The sequence below is a fragment of the Nansenia antarctica genome, assembly GCF_963989245.1.
Source record: "Nansenia antarctica genome assembly, chromosome: 15".
Classification (NCBI taxonomy): domain Eukaryota; kingdom Metazoa; phylum Chordata; class Actinopteri; order Argentiniformes; family Microstomatidae; genus Nansenia; species Nansenia antarctica.
In genome coordinates, this window is record NC_137685.1 from 7,952,815 (window position 1) to 7,969,061 (window position 16,247).

Below are 16,247 nucleotides of genomic sequence, written 5' to 3' on the forward strand. Positions count from 1 at the left end.
TCCATCCACCACACCCAGCCTTCACCCACCACCCACCACCCCCAGCCTCCACCCACCACCCCCAACCTCTACCTACCATCCCCAGCCTCCACCCACCACCCCCAGCCTCCACCCACCACTCCCAGCCTCCACCCACCACCCCCAGCCTCCACCCACCACCCCAGCCTCCACCCACCACCCCCAGCCTCCATCCACCACCCCCAGCCTCCACCCACCACCCCCAGCCTCCACCCACCACCCCCAGCCTCCATCCACCACCCCTAGCCTCCAGCCCCCCCCCCAGCCTCCATCCACCCCCCCAGCCTCCACCCACCACCCCCAGCCTCCACCCACCACTCCCAGCCTCCACCCACCACCCCCAGCCTCCACCCACCACCCCCAGCCTCCACCCACCACCCCCAGCCTCCACCCACCACCCCCAGCCTCCATCCACCACCCCCAGCCTCCATCCACCACCCCCAGCCTCCACCCACCACCCCCAGCCTCCACCCACCACTCCCAGCCTCCACCCACCACCCCCAGCCTCCACCCACCACCCCAGCCTCCACCCACCACCCCCAGCCTTCACTCCCAGCCTCCACCCACCACCCCCAGCCTCCACCCACCACCCCCAGCCTCCACCCACCACCCCCAGCCTCCACCCACCACCCCCAGCCTCCATCCACCACCCCCAGCCTCCACCCACCACCCCCAGCCTCCACCTACCACCCCCAGCCTCCATCCACCACACCCAGCCTCCATCCACCACACCCAGCCTTCACCCACCACCCACCACCCCCAGCCTCCACCCACCACCCCCAGCCTCCACCCACCACCCCAGCCTCCACCCACCACCCCCAACCTCTACCTACCATCCCCAGCCTCCACCACCCATCACCCCCAGCCTCCACCCCCCCCCCGAGCCACCACCCATCACCCACCACCCCCAGCCACCACCCACTCAGTCACTCTGTATTTAGCCTATACCTACAAGGGGTTTAGAACTCACGGGCTGCCTGCCATGTGTTTCTGAGGATGTTGTGGTGATTTAACTCCAGGCTTAAACGTAGGACCAATTTCATGCAATAGTTTGTCTTCCATTATGGTGGCGTGCGATGCCTCTTTATTCAGAATGTCCTTGGTTCTAAATCACCTTCTCCCTGAAAATCAATCCGACGTATGGTTATGGCAATGACCTTAGGGCAACAACCATTTAGTGGAGGATAGTAGCTGCTGTACAGATCTATGGTAGTCTATGGAGGGTCTATGGTATTCTATGGTATTCTATGGAGAGTCTATGGTAGCTACTGTACTGGCCTATAGTAGCTACTCTACTGATCTATGGTAGTCTATAGAGGGTCTATGGTAGTCTATGAAGGGTCTAGGGTAGCTGTTGTATTGTAACGCACAACTTTGGTTTGGTAAGATGCAGGCTGGCATTAGGAGCGCTCACAAACTTTCTTGGACATAATGTAATATAGTTGATATTTCAAATTGAACATGGTAAATATTTTAGTTTTTGTGCAATCACGCTTTCCACTTTACTAAAAACCTAGAAAGTCCAATTCCGTTTTTGTGTTTTTTTATTACACACTCATACAGTAATGTTAAATAACTGCCACATTGAAAGCTGAAGTAATCCTGGAAAATGGGGCAAAAGCACTCCTAGGAAATTTGCGTGATGAGTCACTCCCCATCTTTCGTCGGACACTTCAGGCTACACCTTAACACCTTAACAGGCTACACCTTAACTGCTTCTCCTGAAACATCGACTACCCCCCAGCACTGTTTCTCCTGAGACACCTGCTTTCCCCTAGATTACTCTTCCTGCTACAACTAGTGAATTGATCATTCACTTGCTTCGTCAAATGTATCGATTGTAAGTCGCTTTGAAATAAGGTGTCTGCTAAATGCCAAAAATGAAAAATGTAATGTACATTTTCTGACACTTTTATAGCCATAAAAACTAAATAAATCCAGACGGAATGTTTGATTCATAATTATAAATAGGGTTAAAAGGGACCAAAAATATATTATTTCAGAAAATAGCCTACAGTATTTTGTAGTTTTTGTCTGAGAAATGACAAAAAAATCTTCTTCAGTCATAATTTGTCTGCACATTTTTATTTTATTTTTTTGAAAATCCTATCATGAAGCCAGTATCGTGAATCCTATCGAATCGTGAGTTGAGTGTATCGTTACATCCCTAGAAGCGACCGTATTGTAACAGACTCTGGTGGCGGGGGTGAATAATTGATGTGGCCGAGGGTGGTCATGCTAACTGAGCACCGGGCCTCTCAAGGTCAGCGCTGTACCTTCCAAGAAAACCACATTAAGTATATCATTAAGTATACCTATACATCTAGGCTACCTGCAGGACGGCACTGGATGTCCCATGAATCACCCAGAGTTAAACTGTACCTTTTAAACACTGTGCCAACCTTGGACATGTACAACAGAGCACTGTTGTTTTATTGTTGCCTTTCTGGAATGCTGAGTCAGGACCTATATGTGGCTTTTGGGGAAGTTTCATTCACAGTAGTACAAACTAACACTCGCCCCTTGACGATGAATAACAGTTTGAGGTTATGTTGAAAACATATCGTTGCCGACCTAAGATGATGAATCAGGACGTATTTGTAGGTTTTCAGGAGGTTTGATAGAGACCAACATATCAGGGAACATTGTTATGATGAATCCTCTGAAATGGAGTCTATCTGTAGAACCTGATATATGTCAATGTTTTGGTTTTAGTCTCACTTCAATAGATGTCCTCATAAATAAATACTATAAAAGCTCCACGGTCCACGAAAGATTGAAAGTCGTGACTGTCTCGGAGCATGGAAGAATGGCAATACGTCCGATGTTCTTGTATGGTCTATTTCACATGCATGGTAATGTAGGCTTTTTATAGTCCCTGCATTACTCACAGTCACTCCATTATGTAACCATGTTGTTTGCGATAGCTTAGGATTTAATGTAGGGCTCTTGAAACAGAACAGGGAGGAGGAGGATGCCAACACGTCTTATTGAATATTAATCTCTGAATTATACACAGAATTTAGGATCAGGCAAGCCAAGGCAAATGGGAGTTTACAAATATTAGATTCCACAAAGATTACGAGCACTAATCGAAATGTTTTTGTTTACGTTTATGTTGATGACACACTTACCCTAGGAGACAAACAAATATCCATCACTAAAATCTTTCGTTAACAAAGATGGGAAGACCGCAATTGAGAAACGGTTGCGTAAACGTTTGTATCTCGTAAGGATGATGGTGAGACATGGGAACGTGTGTTCAGTGAACCAGAGCATCTCCTGACCTAGCGGTAGTTGGAGAGACCTCTCTAGAGACGCGTACAGCCTCTCTCCTTCCACTGCTCCAGGCTACACATCTACTCTACTCCTCCTATGCACTAAACTTACTAGAAAAATAAAGAAAATAACCCATTACTATAGAACGGCTTATTTGGGGATTGAACCTAGAATGTAATGTAATGTACTGTATAGTACTGTAATGTACTGAAATGTACTGAAATGTACTATAGTGTACTGTATTGTACTGTATTGTACTGTAATGAATGAAAAATAAAGACCATTCATTCATTCATAATGTACTGAAATGTACTATAGTGTACTGTATTGTACTGGAATGTACTGGAATGTACTGAAATGTACTATAGTGTACTGAAATGTACTATAGTGTACTGTAGTGTACTGTAATGTACTGTAATGTACTATAATGTTGAGAAATTACTGTAATCTACTATAAGGTACTATAATTTACTATAATGGACTGAAATGTACTATAATGTACTGTAATCTACTATAATATCCTGAAATGTACTGTCATATTCTATAATGTACTATAATGCATATGGAGAGTCAGTTTTTTTTCTGTAATCCATCCATGCATGTTAATTCATGTTATGATGTTTTGCGCTGGGTCACTGCATTATGTAATAGTTTTCTCTTTCCCTATCCTGCTTTAAACACACGTGTGGGGGTGGGGGTGGGGGTGGGTGGGAGGGGGCAGAGGGTAGAGGCTCCATGATGCTTCGCCTGTGTCTCTTCCTCTCTCACCACACACACAACCGTAGCCGCTCCTGGTCACACAGTAATGACCAATAAACAACGTCCACTTCCTCAGGATAACGATGTGTGTGTGTGTGTGTGTGTGTGTGTGTGTGTGTGTTTGTGTGTGTGTGTGTGTGTGTGTGTGTGCGTGCATGTGCGTGTGCGTGTGCGTGTGCGTGCGTGCAAGTGTGTGTGTGTGTGTGTGTGTGTATGTGTGGATAGCTGTCTTAAACGTTCACTAGAGTAAGACAAACTGTTCTGTGGTCCCTGACCAAGGCCACAGTTGGGAGTCAGACATGTTCAACCACATAAAAAAACAGCCAAACAGCCTCATAGATCATCACATCGCCTTTCGTCACTGCATTTCAGAATGCCTTGAAGCCTAAACAGAGGATCAGATGATAATACTGTTTATGTGACATCTTTGCAACCATCCGAAGCTTGTTTATACCCTGTCATACACCAAAACAGACATACCAAAACACACACACACCAAAAAACACACATACCAAAATACACACACCAAATCACGAACACACACACACACACATCAAAGAGCCAATGAAGTCACAAGGTTTCTGCAGTACACCTTGATGCTTGTTGGTTGGTGCATTCAACCAATCACAAGGTTGCTGAGGTAAACCTTGATGCTTGGTGGTGCATTCAACCAATCAGTAGCCTTGAACAACAGGTCTTTGATTACAAGGCCATTCCACATGTCCTCGCTGGTCTGACCCACTATTCTGGAGACTTCACCAAGCCGGCAGTAGTCATAGAATGTCACCCTGAGCTTCTGTTAAATTTCCTGGAGATCTATCTCGTTGTTGTCAGTAAAACCACTAACACATTGTACTGTTTCTGTCTCTCAGCAACAAAACATAATATAATATTATGGGTATTGTTTTTTTTTTACATTAGCATTATGTCTCTGCTGTTGAAACACCTATTTGCTTCAGACGACACAACAGATGATCTGATTATGTTCAGGACAAAACAGCAATATTTCCATATCAAACTGAGACATCTGATGAAGGGGTCTTGTGATCTCGACACTTATCTTTGTGTGGCTCGTCATGAATTAAACATCAGGTGCATGAAGATGGCCATGTGCTCTGGGGACTGTGGGACCTTCACATGAACCACATTAACCCTCATCCAAACAAGCCTCTCATCTTCCCTGGCTAGTAACAGAGCTTCATAAGGTTTGATAATGTGATACAAGGAGACATTGGTTCTAAGGTTACCATTCACCATTACCGCACGACAGCATTGCACAACACCTTTCAAAATGAATCAGCATTTTACCCTCATCTTTGAACAATGTGATTTCACTCTTGTGGTGTCAGAGTGCGTCACGCAGACACACACACACACACACACACACACACACACACACACACACACACAAGCCACTCTCTATGCCAGCGAGAGATCAGTTGCCTCCGGTTTGCCGACCAAACCACCCTCAAGACCACCGGGACCAAGCTCCCTACCTGGAGTGATAGGGCCTTTTCAGCCACTGCCCCGTCCCTCTGGAACACCCTCCCCAACCACATCAGACAGACCAACACCCTGCCAACATTTAAACAGGCCCTCAAAACCCACCTCTTCAACGCTTGCCTTCACCAGTTAACCCTCTACCCCTCCCCTTCCCATGTGTCCCCAACATTACTACTCAATCGTTTCGGTTTGTAAAGTGTCTTTGAGTGTCTAGAAAAGCGCTATACAAGTCTAATGTATTATCATTAGTAGTAGTATTATTATCAGAACGAACTATAGTGTCCTCCCAATAGAATTAGAATGTCCAGACTCAGGAACTATACTGTTCTCCTCCCATAGAATTAGAATGATCTTTCCAGAGCCTGGTGGAATGTGGCGATGGAATGTGAGAGGATTAGAGTGTTGGCAGTTGAGACATGGCAGAGGCATGTGCCGACATTCTGAGCTGTATTTATGGCCTGCAGCTTGGGCACGATATGTCAGACATGTTCCCCTCTATGACACGGCTGTGTCACACGGCCCTGGGGTCCGTCTCTCTGCTGCTCCCGACAACGAGACCCTATCGAGAACCTTGGACACAAAGGTTCACAAACGAAAAGGCTAGCAGATATAATGAGGATGTTTCTTTCCTCTCTGACTTTGTTGACTTTGATGTTAGCTAGCCCTGAGGCGGTCGCCTACCTTTTCCCTGACATTTGAAATGCTTTCGCTACAATGGTATTTATTTGCTGAATATTTAGCAGAAGAGAATATAACAGATCAAACAAGGGCAAATGGCTCTGCTCACATAACAACAATACCTGAGTCTCAGAGCAGGCTGAAACGTCCATGTATTCAATACAAGAGAAACAACCAGACAGTAAAACACCATGTAAGGGCTTGAAAGGCTTCCAGACCGCTGGTTTCAAAGCTCCAACCAAACACTTGCATACAAGTACATGTAAACACACACTTTATTTTCATCTCCAACAGAAGATGATTAAACTCAAAAACAATTAAACTCATTTGATTTGAAATATTAACACACAATGATGTCATAAAGGTTGTCTGGGTGATGGCGTGCACAACGCCAATGTCCTCACCGCCAATGTACCAATGTCCTCACCGCTAATGTCCTCACCATTTCGAACGCATGGAGCCAATACATTGCTACATTCTAAGTGGTGTGTCTGTTTTTGATATTGCAACACAGCCTATGAGTTCCTTCCTCATAGATGTACAGCATCTCCTCGTCATGCTGGATGGGAACAGGTCTATTGTTAGATGATGCTGCAGTCCTTAGCTCACTCCGCTAACGGAATCTATGTTCATGATGACATCATGTGGAATCCATTTGCGGGATGCTGGAGCCGAGTCAGTGTTCTGTACAGACAGACACACAGACAGACGGAGAGGAAGGCAGACGTACAGAGACAGACAGGCAGACAGGCAGACAGACAGGCAGACATACAGAGACAGACAGACAGGCAGACAGGCAGACAGACAGGCAGACAGGTAGACAGACAGGCAGACAGACGGAGAGGAAGGCAGACATACAGAGACAGACAGGCAGACAGACAGGCAGACAGACAGGCAGACATACAGAGACAGACAGGCAGACATACAGAGACAGACAGGCAGACAGGCAGACAGACAGGCAGACATACAGAGACAGACAGGCAGGCAGACAGGCAGACATACAGAGACAGACAGGCAGACAGACAGGCAGACAGGCAGACAGACAGGCAGAAATACAGAGACAGACAGGCAGACATACAGTGACAGACAGGCAGACAGCCAGACAGCCAGACAGGCAGACAGGCAGACATACAGACAGGCAGACAGACAGGCAGACATACAGAGACAGACAGGCAGACAGGCAGACAGCCAGACAGCCAGACAGGCAGACAGCCAGACAGGCAGACAGATAGACGGACGGACGGACAGACAGACAGACAGACAGACAGACAGGCAGACATACAGAGACAGACAGGCAGACAGACACACAGACAGACAGACAGGCAGACAAGCAGGCAGGCAGACAGGCAGGCAGGCAGGCAGGCAGACAGGCAGACAGGCAGGCGGACAAACAAGCCTTTATGCAGCCTCTCTCATACCTCAGCAGTGAGTCACCCCCAGCCAGTCCAGTGCTCCTTCAGCCCGCCCTGGGTCACACCACAGCTGACAGGTTTCTTTGTGGTCCGCTGGGTTTGAACCCAGGGACTCATGCTTGCCACAAGACCGTATTAACCCCCTGAGCTAAAGGCAAGGTGGCTGGGCATGCTTAGTCAGCTCTTGTATCACATGTTTGTTTTTATTTGTGCTTATTCCGTTCATTGTGAATCATCTCTGGCTGGACAAGTTTGTTACTGACCAATCTTTTTTGTTGTCAGAAACGTGGTTATTTATCAGTGAGCTAAGAGCTACGAGGAGCAGGAATGCTTTGCTGTGAAAGCAGAATACGTCAAGCAGCCACTTAGAAAGAACCGTGAGTACACCAATGCCTGCATGTGCCTGGGCCAGGAACTGTATAATCCTCAAGGCTAGTTATTTGTTAATGCTAATGTTAACAATCAGTATGTATCCTCCCCAGGATACTGTCAGGCTAACAGGGATGAACAGCTCTTATGCATCTACCCAGGATGCTATCAGGCTAACAGGGATGCTAACAGGCTAGCAGGTATGCTAACAGGCTAGCAGGGTTGCTATCAGGCTAACAGGGATTCTAACAGCTCGTGATATGCACTTCATAGCCTCCCCCTCCTGGACTAGGGTCTACATATGATCTCTGACTTCAAAGAGCGCCCCAGTGGTACGACCATCACCTCTGACTCTCTACCAGCTGAACAGCTTCTATGCCCGCTTTGAACTGAGCCATACAAACCTCCTAGAGAGAGCCCACACCCCCAGACGACACAGCAAGCGTTCCGACCATTGCTGAGGAAGACTTTATGAGGTTTTCAAGCGCATCAACATCCGTAGCCCGGGCCGGATGGAATTCCAGGCCGGGTGGTTAAAATGTGCGCAGGACAGCTGGCTGGCGTCTTCACTACCATATTCAACCTCTCCCTCTCCACGGGCATAGTGCCCTCCTGCTTCAAGTCATCCGACATCATCCCAGGACCGAAAAAGGGTACGGTAGCATGCCCTGTTGCTCTCACCCCTGTAATGAGCTAAATGCTTTGAAAAGATTACTAAGGTCCTGATCTGCAGAATGCTGCTACCCTCCCTAGACCCTCACCAATTTGCCTACTGAGAAAACCAGATCGACAGAAGACGCCATTGCCACGGCACTCCACTCATATGTGAGGATGCTGTTTGTAGACTACAGTTCAGCATTAAAACAGCATAATCCCCTCCAGACTCGACAGTAAGCTCAGACACCTAGGCATCGACCTCAGCCTATGCACCTGGATCCAGGACTTCCTGTCGGACCGGAAACAAGTGGTAAGACCTCCGCCCCTCTGACCATCAGCACAGGAGTGTGTACTAAGCCCCCTCCTCTAGTCCCTGTACACCCGTGACTGCGTGGCCACTCACAGCTCCAATAGGTGATCAAGTTCGCCGACGACACAACAGTGATTGGCCCGATCACCAAGAGAGACGGCCTACAGGAGTGAGGTCGACCGCCTGGCTCAGTACAGCCAGGTCAATAACCTCTCTCTCAACGCTGACAAGACCAAGGAGCTGGTGGCGGTGGTGGACTTCAGGAAGAAGAGTCAGGCACAAGACCCCAACAACCATCAACAGGTCTGCTGTGGAGAGGGTCAACAGCATCCAGTTCCTGGCGGTTCACATCACCAACCACCTCACCTGGGATGAATACACTAACCAGGTGGTGAAAAAAGCACAAACGTCGCCTCTTCCATCTCAGGCAGCTGAAAAGGTTCGCCCAGGGGCACCTTCTTCAGAGGCACAACCGAGAGCATCCTGAACCGCTCTGCCCCAAACAAATGCAAAGCGCTGCAAAGGGTAACGCGTACAGCTGAGAAGATCAGCGGCTTCCACAACACCTACAATAACTAGTGTGTCAGAAAGCCCCTCGAGATTATTCGGGACCCCAGCCACCCCAATCAGAAACTGTTCGAGTTGCTGCCGTCAGGGAAACGGTACCGAAGCCTCAGGGCTAAAATCCAGAGGCTGACAAACAGCTACTTCCCCCAAGTAATCAGGCTGCTGGAGAAACTCACTGGCAGAATACCAAGGTCTGCCACCGCCCAACCAATCCCCCAACACACACTATACAACATGTACATTACAGTATTATAACTACTGCACACTACTGGATACTTGTATAACATTGGACTAATTTACTATTGTACTGCATTGTCTTTTATTGTATTTCATAATCATCGTATTCTGTGCAGCATTTTGCACTATTGAAGCCACTGTAATCCATCACTTTATTACTTCATCAGTGTAGGGCTACCTTTTTACTTACTTACGTTACTTATTATTATTGTGTTATTATTGTGTATCTGTATCTGAATACTGCAGTGTCAAAGTTGAGTATTTTACTCTTGTGTACTTAAGTACAGTAAAATGTAATAAAAGTGATTCTGATTCTGATCATGATAGAACAGGGACTGAGGGAGCCCTGTCTCTATGGCAACTATTGTCACTTCTCGGGAAGAACTGGGGTACTGATCTGAGCGATGTTCCTGGATTAAACATTGATTACATGGAGATTAATTTAGGCTTTCCAGCCATGGAACTTTAGTGGAATAAGAGGAGTAGGAAGCCTCGGTGCAGCTGTTATGGAAGGAGGGTGAATGCTTCCTGGAACACCAGTAGAGAATACATTAAACTGCATTATTAGTTTATGGGCTATCAATACACAGAGAGAAGTGGGGGAGGGGGGGGAGAGGAGGACAGAGAGAAAGAGAGAGAGAGAGCTGATGCTTTTCAAGTTCAATACATTTAAGGAGGAAATTATGTGGCATGCTCTATCTGTTACAATTCCATAAACAGGAGCCACAAAAATGAGATTGCACACACACACACACACACACACACGCACGCACGCACGCACGCACACACACACACACACACACACACACACACACACACACACACACATACACATACACACACACACATACACACACACACACACACACACACACGCACACGCACCCTATGATCACACAATCACACACATCATTACAGCTCCAAGGTGTTACTGCTGCAATCCTCACATCCCATTGGTTATATGTGTCATGAAGTAGATGGAGGTGGTTTAGATCATTAAAGATAGACAGACAGATGTCCTCCAGCATTGACGTCAGCACATCCTACAGCACAGTGTGGAGGGATATCTAATATGGCCTCTAGGGGCGCTTCTCAATACTGGAGCATGACTTCCCCTCCTCTCCTGGCCTCTCTCCTCTCTTCATCTTCACTGATCTGAAGCAGGGGAGGCTGGTGGAGGTAGAAATCGGAGGACGGGCTTATTGTAACACATGGAATGGGATGAGGAATGCGCACATGTTTGACACCATTCCTCATTCCATTCCATACATTACGATGAGTCCGTCCTCCGATTTCTACCTCCACCAGCCTCGCCAGATTTGAAGACCTGAGGTAGGTGAAAGCACTGGAGGGGGACGATGCCTTCTGGGAACTAGCTTCAACCTGTCCATTCACCTCAGTAGATATGAAGGAAGGAGACCAAGACAGGAGGCCACTCTAGACTATTGAGACGCACCCCACGACTTCATTTCCTTCATTCAGAGATAGAAGATCCCGCAGAAAGGCGGGACAGCCCAAGTCCATCCATCTGAAGGTCGGACACGCCTCAGGACTCCATTAGTCTGAGTTCAGTAATCATTATTAGATTGGTATTTTTACCTCAGGAAAGCACATCCCCTCCCAGGCCGCAGATTAGGACGGCATTCCTGACCTAAACACACAAACACTCTGAATCTACAGCTCCCCGCGCTTTGCTATTGGAGATGACATTCCTGTTCTCCACCAGAAGTTTTTAGGGAGAGATCCTTGAAAATCGAATTAATCACCAGTTTTTTCCAGCCGGGCCGAGATCGGTCAAGCATAATGACCCTACGTACAACCGGTGTGGAGAGGGGGCACGGGGGATGGGTGAAGGGGTGAAGGGGTGTGTGGGGTTGAGGTGGGGGTGGGGGGGACGGTGACGGGGATGGGGGGGGTATGATCCCAAAGGAATGTTCATCTGGGTGGATTTTAGACTAATTTAAAGAGCCAAAGCAAGTGACTTAGGGGCAATTAATCACAAAATGTTATAAGTGGCAGAACACAGCCGGGCTTAGCGAGATAATGCTTTGCTAAGGAGGTGGAAAGGAGAGGGTAAGGAGAGGGAGAGGAGAGGGAAAGGAGAGGGTAATTGTTCTACACCACTTATTCCACTGTCGAAGGAGGAGAATGAACGCTCTGTTAGGAAAGACGCTGTGAATTCTACTGTTGGCTAAAGTCCCTGAGAGAATATTGAACACCAGCTTAGTTGTAATAATGATAGAACTCATGTCTGGAACGTTGAACAGAATGCTTGGTGAAAAACAGCAACGTATAAAAAAAGATTATTAAAAAAGTAGTATATTTTCAGTTGTAATATAATCGTTCGTGAAGACTTTAACAACTACTGCGAGGATATATTTCGATCAACTTGAATGAATGAATGAATGAATGAATGGTCTTTATTGTCATTGATATAGTACAGGTACCAAACAACGAAATTTGGGAGGGGGTGCTCCCCTGGTGCTAGGAAAGAAAAAAACCAAAAAAAAACAAGAAGGGAAAGGAGCTGGTTTACATAAATAAAGGCTATGTACACTATCCACTATACTATACTGTACAAATAAAACACTGTGCTGTACTCTATGCTATGCTATACCTATTCTAACATTTCCTATTCTCTGCAACCTTATGTACCCGAGGGTTGTCATATTGCACATAGTGTCATTTAAAGTGTCGCAGGGTTAATTGAAGTATTGAAAACTTTACATGTTAGACAGGCACGAATCGACATACCCAGCACATCCAACTTTTAGAGAGTCTTTCTAGAACACAAGTAGAAACCTATTCCCAAGGTGCCCTCGGGCTAGAAGGAGCAGGGACACTATGATGGCAACCTACAATAGTGTTAAACCAGCACTGACCACGCCACACATGACGGGAGGTCACAGATGTAACAAGATTGTCTTGCTAGCAGGGGGGGTGGGGGCAGGACAGAGGGAAATGGATTCACCTCAAAAAGCACTAAGAAGACTTCATGTCAATACAAAGCACTCTCCAGCACCCTGTAGGGAAGATGGCTTCAGAGTGTGCTAGTACCCGGACATATCCCCTGGCTTTACACCCTCCATTAGATTACCTCAGGCCGAAGAGACTTACAGTAACACACACACACACACACACACACACACACACACACACACACACACACACACACCCACGCACACATCTCAATGTAAGTCACTTAATATACAGTCCACTAATTATAACTTCCCAGCAGTATTGTTTTCAATGGCAGCAGCCTATTGACGAGGAACTCGGTGTATTCCAGTGTAATCCCCCCCTGGCAGGCAGGGCCAGTCAGATGCAGAGAGGCTCACATGACAGCCTGAGCTGCTAATATGGGATTAAACCAGTACACGCTCACGTACACCGCGCCAGAGAGAGCTATAGCTAAGTGAAAGGAAAAAAAAACACAGGCTGTGTCACTTCTCTGTCCGACCCCTCCTCCCTTTCATGTCACAGGCAGACGAGCTTACGGATGGCGTTTAAACATCCTGTGCATTGACACTGTGAATGGGTGGAGAGGCCTTGACGTTATGTTATGTATGTTGCCCGTTTATTACGAGGTTAGAAACCTAGGTTTTGACGATATCAGTTATGTGTTCTGAAACACTCCAAATAAATACAGTTATGATCACCCTCTTAGCATTATGCTAACTAGTTTTGTTATTCAATTAGAGGGGACTTGTTGCTAGACGAGTCAATGGCCAGGTCCCCATGGCGACAAGGGTTACACCCTCAAGCAGTTAGCCAGCTAGCATCAGGTGCCAGCGTCAGGGAGATCTCACTCCAGGTAGGGTGGCGCTGTAGTTTTGGATCTAGAAAGGAGTGTAACTAAACATTCACAACATCTGACTTTTTGATTAATGTAGTTGTCGTTTCCTACACTAATATCAGTATCACACACATACACACAAACACACACATGTGTACGCACAGCCTGCACGCTGGCACACACGCACACACACACACACACGCACACACGCACGCTCGCACACACACACACACACACACACACACACACACACACACACACCACACACTTCAGTGCATACTTTCAACTTTCATGCTCTCTGTCAGGAAGTCCTGTCTGTAACCATTTCCTGTCTCCTGACTCTGGCAGCGACACTTACAGTGCAGTTTTACCACGGCTGAGCAGAACTGTACAGTGCAGAAGAGTTTTACTCCCCGGCACAGCTTGGCTCTCCCACAGAGAGCAGCAGCAATAAGCTCCATGTGAGAAGACAGTCTGACCCCGGAGCGGCCAGGCCAGGCCGGCCTCACTGGTAGGACCATAGTTCAGGTCAGCACCACCAGTGTGAAAGACTTAGCAGCCACCAAAAACACTTTCTGATTTCGTCCCATTTGAATCTGTTGTGGGTTGGTTACAGGGGTTTTTAATAACCAAATGTTTTTACTAACCAAATGAATGCATAGAAAATGCTTTAGTAAGCAAAGTGAGCTATCCCAAGCAACGTGCAGAGTCGGACGACAACATTGAACCGCAGCTGACAACTTCCTCTTTTGACTTCCTCTGCAGCACCAATGGAAAAGTACTGCCTATATGACACCCAATACGACGACTCTCTTCGAACTGAGAAGCAACATTAGTTTACTGCACTAGTCCACTTTGAGAGGGATCGCCACCAGGTTTACATGCTTTGTCATATTACTGTCACATAAAGTCAGGTTTATTAACTTAAAGTTGATAAAGTTGGAGCAAAGTACACAGCTCTGGAAATGTTTATCATAGGGTTGATGCCGGTCTATGTTCTTGTATAACGTGTTATAGTGTTCTGTTGTGTGTAATTCATGTAAACTTTTAACTTGGACACTCAACTCGAAACAAGTAATAAAACCATAACGTTTTCTTCCAGGACTGACAGATCGTGAGCTTAGAATGATAAGGTTCTATCTCCGTTTAGGGTAGTTCAGAGATATTGAGCGTCAAAGTTTTTACATTCCATTATGTTTTGTGAGATGGAACCTTTGTATTTTATGAATTACTAACTCAAAAATGTCAACATTTTAAAAACAACACCACACAGGCATTGATAAACACCTAATGGGTCAGACTATGTAAAAAACTAAATTTTTACAAAAATGGAGATAGAACCTTATTCTAACGTCACGAGATTGTCCTGTATCTGAACCACTGAAGAGAAGAGGGAGATTCAGTAGGGCAGGACCTGGGAACACTCTGGCAGGGCCGTGATCGGCCCCAGGAGGCTTGTAAATTAGATTGCCATGGTCAACCCAGCTGCAACATTTGGATGATGTGAAATTATTTTTAGTAATGGATAATGAAACATCATGTAGCCCTGAACGGCAAACAAATCCTGTTCTCAGCCAGTGACATAGATTACAGATCTTATATAATCAGGAAAAAAACAACAGATATAAGTGGGTAGGAATGATCTGACTGGAGTTTAGAGAGACCTCGGAGGGGAGAGAGTGAGAGAGAGAGAGAGAGAGAGAGAGAGAGAGAGAGAGGGAGAGAGAGAGAGAGAGAGATGGAGAGAGAGAGAGATGGCAAGGGATGGGGAGAGAGAGTGGCAGAGACAGAGAGAGAGACCTGAGAGCGGAGAGAGAAAGCAAATGAGAGAAAGAGAGAGAGAGAGCTGCCCAATCACATTACTAGGCTGGTCCTGAGTGACAGTTTCGAAATTGGCAAAACAAACAACCCGTGACTTTTCACACTATTTGAGATTGTGGTTTTTAATTTGTTCTTGTTTCAGCCGGTCTATTATACTGGGTATTTAAACTTGCAAAAGACAGAAGTGCAAAAACAAGGAAGTTGTTCATTAGTGTAAACTCACTCTGAAAGAAACACTGATGTCTCTGTGGAGGAGCGTGGCTATGAACATTACAAGTGGTCCTACATGTTTCTGTAAACTAATTACATATCAGTATCTTTGGAATAAAGACTAACAACCCTCCCTGTGAGCAGAGTAATTATGGCCCGGATCTGTTTTCTACTGGCCTCCGGATGTGGCCCAGGTACAACTCTGTTCCTGGGCCAGACGTGGGACTGCACTGGCTGCCATTCCTGAGCCGTGAATCAAATCAAATTTTATTTGTATAGCGCATTTCTTACAAGATGCAACTCAATGCGCTTCACACAATGAAAATGTTCAGTCAATCAGTCAATCAATCAATCAATACTGACAGAGCCGCGAGCAGGCAAAAGTAAAAACCTGTACACTATGTAGCCAGGAAAAATTCCCTTGCAGCCCTCTACACATAGAGCGACTACTAGCCAGTTTGCCTACCAGTACCCAGCGGTGGGCCCCCACCCCCCCCCCCAGGGAGCCCCCGCCGCCCCACGCACCCAGCCCGCCCCACCACCAACACACCCGGCCCAGCCAAGCAAGCACAGACCCAAGAGGCCCCGCACAAGGACGGCCAAGCAGGTGCCCGGCGGCGGAACAGACCAG